At 40.9% G+C, this 17,894-nt stretch overlaps 1 protein-coding gene across 1 annotated transcript in view; it reads right to left on the bottom strand.

Moving 5' to 3' along the window:
- DCX-EMAP (Doublecortin-domain-containing echinoderm-microtubule-associated protein) overlaps positions 1-17,894 on the bottom strand; it is a 403,415-nt gene that overhangs the window by 249,657 nt on the left and 135,864 nt on the right. The gene's annotated exons all lie outside the window — the stretch shown is intronic.

Raw genomic sequence — 17,894 nt, 5'->3', positions numbered from 1 at the left:
GCTTGAAAGGATGTGTCAGAGCAAGAAAACCTCTTCTAAGGCCCATAAATAAACAGGAGAGACTTGAATGGGCTAGAAAACATCGTAATTGGACATCGGAAGAGTGGACGAAGGTGTTATTCACCGACCCGCAAGATACCCGTGCTTCGCTACGGTATTATACTGAAATTTATAATTGAATGCTTATTGTTTTAGATATATAATCCGCCGAAATTCGCGATCTGACTCGTTTTCTGCGAGAATCTACCAAAATTCCCGATCTGGCTCGTTTTCTATTAGATTACGGCACGCTTCCTCCCATTTTTCAATCTTCCTTTCCAGCAATCGATTTCGTACTTCCCGGGTTAGGCTCAGGTATTCCTCCCGGTCAGTTGGGTTCGTAAATCTTTGCCATCTTTTCCTATAATCATTTTTAATATGGGTAAAATCCTTCAGAAGATACGGCGTGGTGTCGTATTGGGTGCCTTGGTGGCACTGAACCCGCGGCCGGACTGCATTCTTAGTCATTACCCGTCCAGGAGCCGTTTCCAGCGCGGTCAGCACATTTGACGACGGTCCGGAACATTCTTCTTCTTCTTCTTCTTCTTCTTCTTATTATTATTATTATTATTATTATTATTATTATTATTATTATGTGTTTCTGGAATTAATGATGACAGGGAAAACCGGAGTATCCGGATGAAAACCTGTCCCGCCTCCGTTTTGTCCAGCACGAATGTCACATGGAGTGACCGGGATTTGAACCACGGAACCCTGCTGTGAGAGGCCAGCGCGCTGCCTCCTGAGCAACGGAGGATCCTTATAAGTACATTAAGAACAGTAAAATCAATTGGTCTCACCTCCTTCTACACCCCACCGCCCTTAAGTTTATTTACCGCCAACACCCTCCCCCCCAAAAAAAAATTAAAAGAAGGCGTGTTTCTTTAAGTTTAAAGGAGATTACAAACACCAATGTTCACGTCTATTACCTTCAGTTTGGAGATATGTGTATCCCCATAAAAATCATTCATTTTTTCACTTCATTTCTAACTGCCCCCCCCCCCCCCATAAGTGAACTTTCCCGCAAAAATACTTGTTTCTTTAATAGTAAAGGATCTTCTAAATTCCAATTATCACGACTCTAACTTCTTCAGTTTTTGATTGATGTGTCCACATGAAAGGAATTCAGCTCCTTTACACTCCCGCCCCCCAAGATGGTTTCCCCCAAAACGCGTTTTTCTTTGTTTTTAAAGGAGATCCAAATACGAATTTTCACGTCTGAAACAATTTTAGTTTTTATTAGATGTATGTATTCTCATACAATTAAGTCAATTAATTTTTCAATTATTTCACCCCCCCCCCCTTCATTGGATTTTCCGAGAATACGTGTTTCTTTACTTTTAAAGCAGATTGCAAATATCAAATTTCACGTCTGTAACATCTTCATTTTTGAGATATCAGTAGCCTAATTAAAAGAATTCACTATTTTCAGTCACTTTCACCCCCCCCCTCCGCCCAAGTGGTATTTCCGAAAACTAATAATGCACGTTTCTTTATGTTTAATAGAGATAAAAAATACCATTTTTCACTTCTGTAACATGATGAGTTTTTTACATATACTGTAGAAATTCTCATTTTAAAATTTCACCCCTTTTGAGTTCTCCTTAAGTGGAGTTTCCAAAAACAAATCACCTATGTTTCTTTACATTTACAGGAGATTCCAAACACCCATTTTTTACGTCTGTTACATTTTACGTTTCCAAGATATTCTGTAGATACAGTCTTTCAAAAAATTCACCCCAATTTGTCACTCCTGTTTAACCGCCATTAATTGGATTTTCCAAAAAATAAAAAAAATACGTGTTTCGGAGATCCCTTATACAAATTTTCAGTTCCTTAATATCTACCGTTTCTGAGATATATGTATCCTCATTAAAGGCATTCAACCCATTTTTCACCTTTTACACCCCTCCTATTGGGATTTACAGGAAACAAAAAGTACGCGTTCCTTTATTTTTAGAGGAGATTCTAATTACCAATTTTTACATCTGTAAATTTTAAGGTTTTATAATGTAGACACACTCATTTTAAAAATCTCACCCACCCCTTTTCACCCCCCAATATTTGGATTTTCCAAAAACGAAAAAATACGTGTTGCTTTACTTTTAAAGTAGATCACAAATACCAATTTTCAGGTCTATAATATCTTCAGGTTCTGAAATATAAGTAGCCTCATTAAAGGCATTCAACCCCTTTTACACCCTTCCTATTGGGATTTTCCGAAAACAAAAGAATACGTGTTTCTTTATTTTTAAAGAAGATTCTAAATACCAATTTTTACATCTGCAAACTTTAAAAGTTTGGAGATAAAGATTCACTCATTCTAGAAATTCACCCCATTTTCACCCTCCCATTAATTGGATTTTCCAAAAACAAAAAAATACGTGTTTCTTTATTTTTAAATGAGATCAAAAGTACCAATTTTCAGGTCTGTAATATCTTCAGTTTCTGAGATATAAGTATCCTGATTAAAGGCATTCAACCCAATTTTCACCCCTTTCCCGCCCCCCTCCTATTGGGATTTTCCGAAAACAAAAAATACGTGGTTCTTTACTTTTAATGAAGATTCTAAATACCAATTTTTACATCTGTAAACTTTAAAAGTTTTGAGATATAGATGCACTCATTTTAAAAATTCACCCCCCTTTTCACCCCCCATTAATTGGATTTTCCAAAAACAAAAAAATACGTGTTTCTTTATTTTTAAAAGAGATCAAAAGTACCAATTTTCAGGCCTGTAATATCTTCAGTTTCTGTATATAGGAACCGGTATCCTGATTAAAGGCATTCAACCCCTTTTTCACTGTTTTTACCCCTCTTATTGGGATTTTCTGAAAATAAAAGAATACGTGTTTCCTTATTTTTAAAGAAGATTCTAAATACCAATTTTTACATCTGTAAACTTTTAAAGTTCTGAGATATTGATACACTCATTTTAAAAATTCACCCCCGTTTTCAGCTTCTTAGAGAAGGAATATCCAAAAATCCTCTCTTAGCGAGCACCTACATCTTAATATGAATCTATGTGCAAAATTTCATTTCTTTATGTCCAGTAGTTTTGGCTCGGCGATGATGAATCAGTCAGTCAGTCAGTCAGTCAGGACAAGTTATTTTATATATATAGATGAATCGAAGTTCGAGATTTTTGGAACCAGACGGAGAATATTTGTTCGCCGAATTGTAGGGGAAAGGGTAACCCAGAAGTGTGTTCTACCTACAGTTTAACACGGTGGAGGTTCTATAATGGTTTTGGGGAAGTTTTGCCGGAGGTGGAGTTGGTGACATTGTGAAAATTGAAGGATGTGTGGATCAGAAATAGTACCGCAGCATACTTCAGTATCATGCAATACCGGGTGGATTGCGCTTAATAGGGAAAGGGTTCACCTTACAACAGGATAATGACCCAAAACGTCGGTCGGCATACTGTACGAACTACATTGCATCAAAGGAAAAACAGAAAGTACTGAAAGACATGGTATGGCCGTCCCAAAGCCCCTATTGTAATCCCATTGAAATGGTCTGGGATGAAGTGGACAGACGTATCAGGGAAGTTAATATATCCAGCAAGGAACATCTCTGGAATATTGTTAAGGATGTGTGGAATTATATAGATTCACTATACCTACAAAAACTGATTGACCGCATGCCTCGAGTTTGTGAGGCAGTCATTAAATACAAAGGAGGATATTTTGATGAAACTAAAATATAATGATTGTGATTGTATTATATATGTGTAAGTTAATATAATTATCTTTTGTGAGAAATAACGTTTGATTTGAGTTGTAAATCTGAAATACCAGGGTGTATTGAAATTAATGTGCGATAGTGTATATATATATATATTCTTATATAAACAATTCAACTAATTTTTCAATTCTTTCAACCCCACCCACCCCTCGTTAAGGTTTTTTTTTCCGAAAACCAAATAATACATGTTTCCTTATTTTTAAAGGAGATTCCGAGTTCTAATGTTCACGTCTACAACATATTAAGTTTTGAGATATACTGTAGATAAGCTAATTTTAAAAATTCACCCCTTTTTCAGTTTCCCTTAAGTGGATTTTCCGAAAAGAAATTAGGTTTATTTACTTTTACAAGTAATTCCAAATACCAGTTTCCAATCTGTAATATGTTACGTGTCTGAGATAATTTGTAGATATAGTCTTTTTTTAAATTCACCTCGTTTGTCACTCCTGTTCACCCCGTATTCATCGGATTATCCTAAAACACAAAAATACGTGTTTCTTTATTTTCAAATGAGATTCCAAATTTCAATTTTCATGTCTGTAACATCTTCAGTTTTTGAGATATAAGTCTCCTCATAAAAGGTGTTCAATCCGCTTTCCCCCTTTTTTCACCCGCCTTAATGGGATTTTCCGAAAACAAAAAGTACGTGTTTCTTTATTTTTAAAGGTGATTCAAAATACCAATCTTTACGTCTGTAAACCTTTAAGATTTTGAGATATAGATATCCTCATTTTAAAAATTAACCCCCCTTTTCACCCCCTTAGCGACGGAATATCCAAAAATCATCCCTTAGTAAGCACCTACACCTTAATATAAATGTATCCCCAAAATTTCATTTCTTTATGTCCAATAGTTTTGGCTCGGCGATGATGAATCAGTCAGTCAGTCAGTCAGTCAGTCAGGACATGTTATTATATATATATATGTTATTCAACATTTAAAAATAATTAGTGGTGAATAAATAAGAAAAATGTATGGAAGGTAGAACTAGCTAAGGGTAAAAATGTGTTTTCTGGAGGAATATCTTAAAGATTATTATGCTCTTAATATCCTTATATAATTACGGCAGAATAATCATGTACATTTCGGTGAATTGCAGCATTTCGCTGTAAGGTGTTAATATGCGAGTATGCTAAAAATGTACAGGTGTTTGCTAGGCCTTTTGAAAATCTGAACATTATTTCTTAAAGGGTAACGATTCCAAATGTAGTATACAAAAATTTTGTCGAAGTATATTTTGTTGTTGGTGAGGTCCGACACCTTGCCTGAAAGGACAGAATATTAGCCTTCCGTTCACAGGGTCCCGGGTTCAATTTCCGGACAGTTCGGGGGTTTTAATCGCTTCAGATTAATTCTTCTGGCTCGGGGACTGGGTATTTGTGACAGTCCCAACAATCTACTCTTCCTATTCACACAACACACTCCACTGCCAACCACCACAGAAACACGCAATAGTGATTACATCCCTCCATATAGGGTTGGCGTCAGGAAGGGCTTTCGGGCGTAAAACAGGGCCAAATCCACATGTGCGACGCACTTCGCACCTGCGACACCACAGGTGTGGAAAAAGCGGTAGTAAAATAAGAAGAAGATTTTGTTGTTGCTGAGGTATAAAAATATGAACTTGAATTAATTTTAGGGGGAGATACACCCTTCACTAGCTTTAATTTGGTGAAATTTAAAGTTACATACCTCAAAAACTCCACATGCTACTTGAACAACATTTTACATCCTTAACATGCATTTATTATCATACAAGAAATAAGTTCCACATTTTTTAAAAGCCTAAATTTTTTAATCATATTTGGCTATTAACATTTTGTCCGACTTGTTGGCTGAATGGTCAGCGTACCGGCCTTCGGTTCAGAGGGTCCCAGGTTCGATTCCCGGCCGGGTCGGCGATTTTAACCTTCATTGGTTAATTCCAATGGCTCGGGGACTGGGTATTTGTGCTGTCCCCAACATCCCTGCAATTCACACACCACACATTAACACTATCCTCCACCACAATAACACGCAGTTACCTACACGTGGCAGATGCCGCCTACTCTCATCGGAGGGTCTGCCTTACAAGGGCTGCACCCGGCTAGAAATAGCAACACGAAATTAAATTAAAATTAACATTTTGCTGCTAAATTCACTGAATGTTTACGTGATTCACTTGATGAAATTATTAAAAGATATATCAACAATATACGTCTACCTCTGTGGTGTAGTGGTTAGTGTGATTAGCTGCCACCCCCGGAGGCCCGGGTTCTATTCCTGGCTCTGCCACGAAAGTTGGAAAGTGGTTTGAGGGCTGGAACGGGGTCCACTCAGCCTCGGGAGGTCAACTGAGTAGAGGGGGGTTCGGTTCCCTCCTCAGACATCCTGGAAGTGGTTTTCCGTGGATTCCCACTTCTTCTCCAGGTAAATGCCGGGATGGTGTCTAACTTAAGGCCATGGCTGCTTCCCTTCCTCTTCCTTCTCTACCCCTTCCAAACTTCCCATCTTCCCACAAGGCCCCTGTTCAGCATAGCAGGTGAGGCCGCCTGGGCGAGTTACTGGTCATCCTCCCCAGTTGTATCCCCCGACCCAGGGTCTCAAGCTCCAGGACACTGCCCTTGAGGCGGAAGGGGTTGAATCTCTCGCTGAGTCCGAGGAAAAAACCGACCCTGGAGGATAAACTGATGAAGAACAATATACTCCGGAATGTTTAAAGATTTTACTAAAGAAAGTCTTATTTTCCTTAATCATTACCTTTATTTTCATTTTGTATAATATTTGTAGGTCCGCCTCTGAGGTGTAGTGGACACGTTTGGATGCCCGGGTTCGATTCCCGGCTCTGCCACGCAGTTTGAAAACTGGTACGAGGACTGGAACGGTGTCCACTCAGCCCCGGGAGGTCAATGAGTAGAGCGGGGTTCGATTTCCAACTCAGCTATCCTCGGAGTGGTTTACCGTGGTTTTGCACTTCTCCTCCAGGCAAATGCCGGGATGGTGCCTAACTTATTGTCACGGCCGCTTCCTTCCATCTTCCATGCGTATCCCTTTCAATATTCCCCTTCCTCCACAAGGCCCCTGTTCAGGATAGCAGGTGAGGCCTAGACAAGTGCCTAGAACATGTTGTTTATATAAATATAGCACCACTTAAAATTTCATGAAAATATCTTCAGTAGCTTTGGAATTACGTTTAAAACCATGTGTACAGTTTGGGTGAATAAACAACAAACATGTGAAAGTGGATTTTTTCTGCTATTTGTTTTATGTCGCACCGACACAGATAGGTGTTATCGCGACGATGGGATATGAAAGGCCTAGGAATGGGAAGGAAGCTGCCGTGGCCTTCACTAATGTACAGCCCCAGCATTTGCCTGGTGTGAAAATGGGAAACCACGGAAAACCATCTTCAGGGCTGCCGACAGTGGGGTTCGAACCCACTATCTCCTGGATGCAAGCTTACAGCTGCGCGCCCCTAACCGCTCGGCCAACTCGCCCGGTGTGTGAAAGTGTGGGAGGTGGCAAGTGACATACGTGAACATTTAAAAACATATATTTTGAAATCCTGGAGATAATTAAAGATGCCTGCACCAGGTTAAAGATGAAAATATTTGGTGGGGACATAAGTCCGTTCGCACCGTAATCAAAATACAGTAGGAATATTCAGCCTAGGGAGACCACAACCCACTCGACAGCAGCGAGAACACAGGTGTCCTTGCACTGGAATGGCCAGGAGTTAAGCCGGCAACTTGTTCGTCCACGTGGTTAAGTGGCAATGCATAACTTCCAGGCGTTCTAAATGACGATACGAACGGAATTTCCTCCCCAACAGATGCATAAAAAATAAATGGAAAATGCTCTCGACACACAAAAGTATCTCTCTCAGAGCAACTTAACTTGCTAGAAGACAACCATTGGTCTATGTTGTCATTCATGAAAAATTATCTATTAAGTATTAGGGAGAAGAATAATTTTCCATCAAAGGTGAAAAGCATTGGGATTGTAGTGCAGTCTTATATTTTCGTTGCATTTATGGGATTCTTGTACACCAATAGCCTATAGATAGAGTGACCTTGTTTCATGGTAATTCACCTGAATAAGCGCAAAGTTATTTTCCCCAACAGTAGGCTACAGTACGTACTATGGACACTCGCCAAATATTCAAGGTAGAATATGAATACATTTGCCGTAATGTCACAGGGTCACATATCACACACGTTAATCGTTCCATAGCGTGACAGCCTTGTATGACTAACAGAATCTAAAACTATCTTAAATTGACTGTAAGAAAAGTGCTCTCACATCTATCAGTATTTAACCGAGTCTCCTGTTGCTCCAGCCATGACGAGGCCACTCAGAGAGAGGGGCGTAAACTTCCCCACTATCGATGTTCAAAAAACACCGAGTAAACCTGACATTGTCTAATTGAAATCATGGTAGTTTAGTGCTCTGTCGTCCAGACAGAAATGTAGCAATACACTGCAGCCAACGACTATGAAGCACAGCAAATGGTATAAATTAACCCGTAGTTAACCGCTATATCTACAGTCATGCGGGTGAAGACTTTATCTCTGTATAAATGAACCTAATTGGTGTCAGTACCAATTTCCTCTTCGCTATCACTACTGTACTATCTACAAATTATTCTGTGTCTGCCATGTGACTACTATGTTCACTTTCACTATTGTCACCCGCTCGCTCGTTGTTGTTTATTGTTCCTTATGTTTCCGATGCACTACGTTCTAGTAACCACGGCGGAACATCACAAATAAAACAGTACATTACTTAAAAAATGAAGTCATAAAAACACTTCACAATGGAAATACCGGTAGATATATATCAACATAAAACATAAGCGCGCGTGGGTTTCATCTGGAGTCAACATAGCGTACTTGCTATGGCGCGATCCTGCCAGCTCGGAGAACCGTGTTCAAATTCATTCCCTGGCGAAGATTTATTCTTCGATTGATGCTCTCAAGCCGATATTAAGCCACGTGCAGATTTAGCAACACCACCTCGCAAAAGTCGATTTGAACACTCCCGCGAAGCGATCCGTTTGGCTACTTTCAGCAGCTGATAAAATGACAATGGCGCGAGGTATCATATTATTTCTTTCTGATTATTTATCAGTACGACGAACCCTATAACGCTCAAATACTCCGACCATCTTGTATACACAACTCCTGTGAATGTTCATCGATGTTAATTATAACATGTTTGAACCAAACAAGAACTTAACAAAAATTAAGTTTCCAGAAAGAAACAATAATATACTTTCACCGATTGCTAATATTAATTTTTTTGGCTAGTGGCTTTACGTCGCACTGACACAGATGGGTCTTATGGCGACGATGGGATAGGAAAGGTCTAGGAGTTGGAATGAAGCGGCCGTGGCCTTAATTAAGGTACAGTCCCAGCATTCGCCTGGTGTGAAAATGGGAAACCACGGAAAACCATCTTAAGGACTGCCGACAGTGGAATTAGAACACACTATCTCCCGGATGTAAGCTCACAGCCATGTATTAAATTATTCACTGGGGTGAAATGCGGGTAATTTAACTGTTGGAAAGGCCTAAACACCTTGAAAATTTTAACCATAAACTTATCAAAGTTTTGTTCCACTTGAGCTAATTTAAGCCGCCTCTATGATGTAGTGGTTAGTGTGATTAGCTGCCAATCCCGGAGGCCCGAGTTCGATTCCCAGCTCTGCCACGAAATTTGAAAAGTGGTGCGAGGGCTGGAACAGGGTCCACTCAGCCTCGGGAGGTCAAGTGAGCAGAGGTGGGTTCGATTCCCACCTCAGCCATCCTGGAAGTGGTTTTCCGTGGTTTACCACTTCTCCTCCAGGCAAATGCCGGGATGGTACCTAACTTAAGGCCACGGCCGCTTCCTGGCCTCTTCCTTCTCTATCCCTTCCAATCTTCCCATCCCCCACCAAGGCCCCTGTTCAGCAGAGCAGGTGAGGCCGCCTGGGTGAGGTACTGGTCATCTTTCACAGTTGTATCCCCGACCCAGCGTCTGAAGCTCCAGGACACTGTCCTTGAGACGGTAGAGGTGTGATCCCTCTCTGAGTCCGAGGGAAAAACCGACCCTGGAGGGTAAACAGAAGAAGAAGAAGAAGAAGAGCTAATTTAAGTATTATATATATATATATATATATATACTTAAATACGTAAAATAATAATTTAAAATGTTGAAGCAGGAAGATATTTACACCACTGGTCGTAAGTTGTGGTAAATGCTCACGCGTTTGCTCCAACTATCAGAAAACAAACCATTTACTTTTGAGCCAAATCGCTTTTTCAGGTAGACGACAGCACTACAAATCTCAGGCAAATTTGTGACCTTCACCATTAACTTACTGTGAAAATGCTATTCCAAATTCATTGTAAGCAAAATGCTCATATAGCGACCAACGACAGGCTGTCATAGAACAATCTGGGGCTATCTCGAAACAACACCATCATCCTTCAGTTTTCGAAGAAGCTAAAGAAGTTACAAATATGGCATGTTATATTGGCCTTATTTAGGCCTATCAGAAACCTATGTCACGTGGAGGTTAGAATGTTGCTGATATTGTTCGGACGTCTCGTTAACATGCATTGTTTTCGTCGCCATAAGACCTATCTGTGTCGGTGCGACGTAAAGCCCCTAGCAAAAAAAAACATGCATTGTTCAAAGAAGAAAAAGAATTATTTGCTTCTGCCACATGCTAAATAAATAAATACTTGTACGTAATATATGTAGAGACATTATCTCTCTGTTTCCAAGACAGCAGATTCGATCCCGACTGATGTCGATGATATTTAAGAGTGTTTAACCAGGGCTAGTGGCTCAGACGGTAAGGTACTGGTTTTCGGAGCATCCCAACTTGGCAGGTTCGATCCTCGCTCACCCTGGAGGTGTTTGAAGGAGTTCAAAAAAGGTCTGCCTCGTGTTGGTGGATTTATCGGCTCGTAAGAGAACTCCTGCGGGACAAAATTATTGTACTTCGACATCTCCGAAAACCGTAAGAGTAGTTTGTGGGACGAAAAACCAGTAAAATTATTATTATTATTATTATTATTAGATGTGACACCTTCATATTGTTCGCTTACAATTTTTGTGGCGACCGTGGCCTTAATTAAGACAGAGCCCAGCATTTGTCTGGTATGAAAGTGGTAAACAACGAATAACAATTTCAGGGCCGCCGACAGTGGGGTTCAAATCCACGTCTCCAAAATGCAACGTGACCCAAACCGCGCATCCACTTGCTCGGTATTTGCACTATTTAACTTTAAAAAATCGGACATGATTTTCCACAGAGAAACTGTATATAGTGGTGTAACAGTAAAGGTTCGTCCTACTAGAAACATAATTAAACAATATGTGATCGAAATATACTTTCCTACATCGTCTGTTCCATACACGTTTTCTGAAATGTTCACAGCTGTGGAAATATATGCAATGAACATTTAAATACCCTCTCTGCTTAGACATATTATTATAATAATATGAAGCTAAGCATCTTCTCAGTTTGCCTTCATCTCAGATACCAACGAACATACCAGACATGCCGGACAAAAATGAAACTGAAAATAGAATTGGACATTATACACCTCATCCCAGAGAAAACGAAGCAGTTGTCCAAAATTCGTAAATGTACAAAAAACACTTTTATATCCGTGGATGTCAACTTTTCGTGTCAACGCCAATTTCAAATCCTTAATATTGCGACTAGTATTGCTACTAATCAAATAATATAAGATATACAACCTAGTGCACATTGTAGTTTCGAGTTCCGGGAAGTTGTATTCAGCCGTATTCCCGCGATGTCGTGACAAACTGAACTAAACCTACTGTACTTTCAACTTTTGAATACCTAATTTGAGACAAAAGCGGAGTTCGAGGCAGAAATTTTGCTGTAATCAAAAATAATTCCAAATTTTTCAGGAATGAAAATCCATAGCCTGTTTCCACTCATTCGACAGGGTCAGGAATGGAATGAATGAAGCCCCCACCTAGGGACGAGGATATTAACTGTGCCGGCTGCCGAAGCCTCTCGCACTCCTCTGGGGCAATGATTAAATGACTGACAGATGAAGTGAAATTATATTGGAGAATGTTGCTGGAACGAAATATGACTCAGAAGTCCGGAGTACCGGGAGAAAAACCGATCCGCCTTGTCCAGCACAAATCTCACATTGAGTGACTGGGATTTGAACCATGGAACCCAGTGATCAGAAGCCAGCACGCTGCTGCCTGAGCCACGGTGGCTCCACAATTGTATTCTTATAGATTATAATAATTATAACTAGTGAAATTTTTCTTCTTCTTCTTCTTCTTCTTCTTCTTAATCTGTTTATCCTCCAGGGTTGGTTTTTTCCTCGGTCTCAACGAGGGATCCCACCTCTACCGCCTCAAGGTCAGTGTCCTGGAGCGTGAGACTTTGGGTCGGGGGAAACAACGAGGAAGGATGACCAGTACCTCGCCCAGGTGGTCTCGCCTGCTATACTGAACACGGGCCTTGGTGGGGGATGCGATGATTGGAAGGGATAGACAAGGAACAGGGAAGGAAGCGGCCGTGGCCTTAAGTTAGGTACCATCCCGGCATTTGCCTGGAGGAGAAGTGGGAAACCACAGAAAACCACTTCCAGGATGGCTGAGGTGAAAATCGAACCCAACTCTACTCAGATGACCTCCCGAGGTTGAGTGGACAACGTTGCAGCCCTCGTACCACTTTTCAAATTTCGTGGCAGAGCCGGGAATCGAACCCGGGCCTCCGGGGGTGGCAATTAATCACACTAACCACTACACCACAGAGGCGGACGTGAAATGATTTTGTAAGCAATACGAAAATTTTTGCCAAAGGAGTAGCCATGTTGAAACATCGGTTCCCGTGAGATCCTCGAAGTTAAGCAACAATGTGTGTGGTAACCACTCGAATGGTAGCCCACGTGCCGAAACTAGCCTGTCTACCACCCTTAAACATCGAATAGGCTACGAACGTTAATGTTTGGATAAGCTACAAACTTTGTCTTTTCATGAAAAAGTTTGAGAACTCCGTCGGCGGTTGTGATTAGTTCAGTGGCTTGATTTCTGGGTTCCCAACTGGAAGGCTGAGATTTGAATCCTGATAGGTCCTGGGTTGAGAATTTAATCTCACGGCCTTAAACCCCGGACAAATCCAAAATGAGACTGGAACCAGCAACCAAATAAATAGCTGGTATAAGCTGAAGAAAGCTTATTTGTGAATTCTGTCAGGATACCTTGTGTAGAACAGAAATACGAAATTTAGTTTTGGGTGTGATGTACTAGTCTCAAGCAATTCGGCCAACACTCCAGTAACTTATAGCCATTTCATGTGTCCAATCAATACTTCGAAGGCCATTAAGGTTGAGCCATAAATCTTCCGGAACGGCGCGCAAGAGGAAACAGTTTTGCAGTATCTGGCTATGCAAAAAGAAAAAGCAATAAATCCAATGTCAGGTTCTTCTGTAACAAGGAGAGGTCTTTAGAACATTAGTGACACATAACTACAGCGGACTGAAGATTTTCGTGGTATGAAAGTCTTCGAAGCATCACTGGAATTAGAATAATGTCCACAGAGCGGCATTGCTCCACACCAGCCTATCCCGAATATAATACATTGTCATACAACGTTGATGTAGACCGTAGTCAGCTTGCAGCAAACATGTCAGTTTCTGTAATGAATTCTTACACTGTACTAGGAATGCAGAAGTCTAGTAATAATTGAAATTTTGACAGAAAGAAACGTTAAGAGTATTGGTATATATTACATACATACATACATACATACATACATACATTATCATTATAGACTGTTATGCCTTTCAGCGTTCAGTCTGCAAGCCTCTGAGAATTTACTAAACGTCGCCACAATCCTCGATTTGCAACTAGTGTTACTCATTCCGAGTACCCTCCTGCCATTGTTCCCACCTGTTTGTACCAGCAACCATTCTTGCTACTTTCATGTCTGTTACTTCTAACTTATGAATAAGATATCCCGAGTCCACCCAGCTTTCGCTCCCATAAAGCAAAGTTGGTCTGAAAACAGACCGATGTAAAGATAGTTTCGTCTGGGAGCTGACTTCCTTCTTACAGAATACTGTTGATCGCAACTGCGAGCTCACTGCATTAGCTTTACGACACCTTGATTCAATCTCACTTACTATATTATCATCCTGGGAGAACACACAACCTAAATACTTAAAATTATCGACCTGTTCTAGCTTTTTATCACCAATCTGACATTCAATTCTGTTGAATTTCTTACCTACTGACATCAATTTAGTCTTCGAAAGGCTAATTTTCATACCATACTCATTGCACCTATTTTCAAATTCCAAGATATTAGACTGCAGGCTTTCGGCACAGTCTGCCATTAAGACCAAGTCGTCAGCATAGGCCAAACTGCTTACTACATTTCCACCTAACTGAATCCATCCCTGCCATTTTATACCTTTCAGCAGATGATCCATGTAAACTACGAACAGCAAAGGTGAAAGATTACAGCCTTGTCTAACCCCTGTAAGTACCCTAAACCAGGAACTCATTCTACCATCAATTCTCACTGAAGCCCAATTGTCAACATAAATACCTTTGATTGATTTTAATAATCTATCTTTAATTCCATAGTCCCCCAGTATAGTGAACATCTTTTCCCTCGATACCCTGTCATATGCTTTCTCTGCATCTACGAAACATAAACGCAACTGCCTATTCCTCTCGTAGCATTTTTCAGTTACCTGGCGCATACTGAAAATCTGATACTGACAGCCTCTCTGTGGTCTGAAACCACACTGGTTTTCATCCAACTTTCTCTCAACGACTGATCGCACCCTCCCTTCCAAGATGCCAGTGAATACTTTGCCTGGTATACTAATCAATGAGATACCTGGATAGTTGTTGCAATCCTTCCTGTTCTCTTGCTTACAGATAGGTGCAATTACTGCTTTTGTCCAATCTGAAGGTACGTTACCAACACTCCACGCTAATTTTACTACTCTATGAAGCCATTTCATCCCTGCCTTCCCACTATACTTCACCATTTCAGGTCTAATTTCATCTATTCCTGCTGTCTTATGACAATGGAGTTTATTTACCATCCTTTCCACTTCCTCAAGCATAATTTTACCAACATCATTTTCCTCCTCCCCATGAGCTTGGCTGTTTGCAACACCACCAGGATGATTTCCTTTTACAGTGAGAAGATGTTCAAAATATTCCCTCCACCTCTCCAGTGATTCCCTGGGATCTATTATGAGTTCACCGGAATTACTCAAAACACTGTTCATTCCCTTTTTCCCTCCCTTCCTAAGATTCTTTATTACTGTCCAGAAAGGTTCCCTGCTTCTTGACCTAGTATTTCCAGATTATTACCAAAATCTTCCCATGACTTCTTTTTGGATTCAACAACTATTTGTTTCCTTCTGTTTCTTTCATCTACGTCTGCCTCGGCCCTTGTTTGGAGCCATTTCTGATAAGTCTTCTTTTTATGTTTACAGGCGGCTCTCACTTCATCATTCCACCAAGATGTTCGCCTTTTCCCATTTTTACACACAGTTGTTCCTAGGCATTCCCTTGCTGTTTCTACTACAGCATCCCTGTATGCCACCCATTCACTTTCTATATCCTGAACCTGCTTATTGTCTACTGTTCGAAACTTATCACTAATCATATACCTGTACTTCTGTCTAATTTCTTCGTCCTGGAGATTTTCTACCCTTATTCGTTTGCAGACAGATTTCACTTTCTCTACCGTAGGCCTAGAGATACTTAGTTCACTACAGATCAGATAATGATCTGTATCATCGAAAAATTCGCGAAAAACTCGTACATCCCTAACAGATTTCCTGAATTCAAAGTCTGTTAAGATGTAGTCTATTATAGATCTGGTACCCCTAGCCTCCCATGTGTAGCGGTGAATAGCCTTATGCTTGAAGAATGTATTCGTAACAGCTAAACCCATACTAGCACAGTCCAGCAAACGCTTCCCATTCCCATTAGCTTCCATATCTTCCCCACATTTACCAATCACCCTTTCGTATCCTTCAGTTCTATTCCCAACTCTCGCATTGAAATCGCCCATTAGCACTATTCTATCCTTGCTGTTGACCCTGACCACGATGTCACGCAATGCTTCATAAAACTTGTCAACTTCATCCTCATCTGCACCCTCACATGGTGAATACACGGACACAATTCTTGTCCTAATTCGTCCAACTGACAAATCTACCCACATCATTCGCTCATTTACGCGCCTAACAGAAACTATGTTGCGTGCAATGGTATTCCTGATAAAGATCCCTACCCCAGACTCTGCCCTTCCCTTTTTAACACCCGTCAAGTACACTTTATAATCTCCTGTCTCTTCCTCGTTATCTCCCCTTACCCGAATATCACTTACTCCTAGCACATCCAGATGCATCCTCTTTGCTGACTCAGCCAGTTCTACCTTCTTTCTTCCATAATCCCCATTAATATTGATAGCTCGCCATCGAATTCCATTTCGTTCTCCAAGTTGTTTCCAAGGAGTCCCTCGCCTGTCAAATTGGAGTGGGACTCCATTACTCCCATAGGTCCGAGGCTTGCTTAAAATGTTCTGAGCTCGGTAAATTCATGAAGCAGGATGCTACCCTACTTGCACATAGTCCAAGTGAGGATCTCTCCTCTAACGGGTTATGGACCACCGGTGAATTGTATAGTCCTAGCCGCGTGAGCACAAGGAGGGCCACGACTCAGAATATGTCCGAGATGCCCACTCCCATTCCATAGCAACTGGTATCCCGACTCTCAGGACCACTTACTAGGCCACTCAGCCGTTGCCCATGGTTCACGAACTAGGACGTGACTACAGTAACCCACAAACATGAACCATGTATATATTACAATATTCACAAAATTGATTATAAAAACTGTTTTTTGAAATACCCAATTCTAGAAGTACATTCTGAAGCAAGAAGGTTGTAGATATCTGCATCAGTTTTGATTGCATGAACTTGAAACAAAGATGTTGCATCTTAGTAGTCAGTGAAAGGTTGCTGTGTTTCGGTATGTCTAAGGAAACTCTATCGCTCATTTCCCGTAGACTATATTTTTCAAACACGTTTCCTTCATAACTTCTAAACTGTGTGGTATATCTTAATGATTGCATACCTTATATTATTAGGCAAAATAACTTCCGAACTGACCAGAATCATGCCCCGAGGGTTGTGAGCTGTTTGGACAAAAATTATATGATGTCAAAAAATTTACTTTTGTCACATTAATGTAGTCTTTATCTTTAGCTAAATGGTCAGCAATGAGGCCTTAGGTTTAGAGGGTGTCGGATTTACTTCTCGTACAGGTCGAGGATTTTAACAGCCTTTAGTTATTTCCGCCGGTTCGAGGACGGGGTATTTATGTTCGTCTAAGTACAGCCCTTTCCAACCGCACACAACACACCACACAAGCAACCACAACAGAAACACGCATACATTCCCCTCAAGATTCCCGTCTCTGCCACGAAATTTGAAAAGTGGTACGAGGGCTGGAACGGGGTCCACTCAGCCTCGGGAGGTCAACTGAAGGGCATCTAGCCATGAAGCTCGATAGGGTCCGTATTTACAACACATATCGCACCCCGACCGCACAGGTTGTGAAAAAAGCAGCGAGAGAATTAATAATAATAATAATAATAATAATAATAATAATAATAATAATAATATATTGAATTGCCAAAAAATGCAAAGTCATCTCCGTACAGGCCATGAAGGCCCGTGGAGGGGTGGAAGGTAAAGGCATTCACCATTCGTAACCTCGGCACGTGATGGGGTTGAGCGTTTAGCTCTATGCCCGGCCGCCTTTGCCCCCAGGAATAAACCTCATTTTTGGTGTAGGATGAGTGAACCTCAGGGCCATGTGCACCTCCGGAAGTGGAAATATCGTTTCTTAAATTTAACGACTTCCTGAGGGGGTTCGAACCCACGTCCTTTCGGGCGAACCGAGCACGCCTTTACCGCCTCGGCCAGGCAGCCCCTATATTAAAGTGCACAGAAATAAAATTACTTTGGAAATATATGTTTGGAAATGATCACTTACGACTTTAAGCATCACAATTTAAAAAGCGTAATACAAATATATTTAAA

Source organism: Anabrus simplex, chromosome 2 (genome assembly GCF_040414725.1).
Source record: "Anabrus simplex isolate iqAnaSimp1 chromosome 2, ASM4041472v1, whole genome shotgun sequence".
Taxonomy (NCBI): Eukaryota; Metazoa; Arthropoda; class Insecta; order Orthoptera; family Tettigoniidae; genus Anabrus; species Anabrus simplex.
This window is presented reverse-complemented; position numbering and strand designations above follow the sequence as displayed.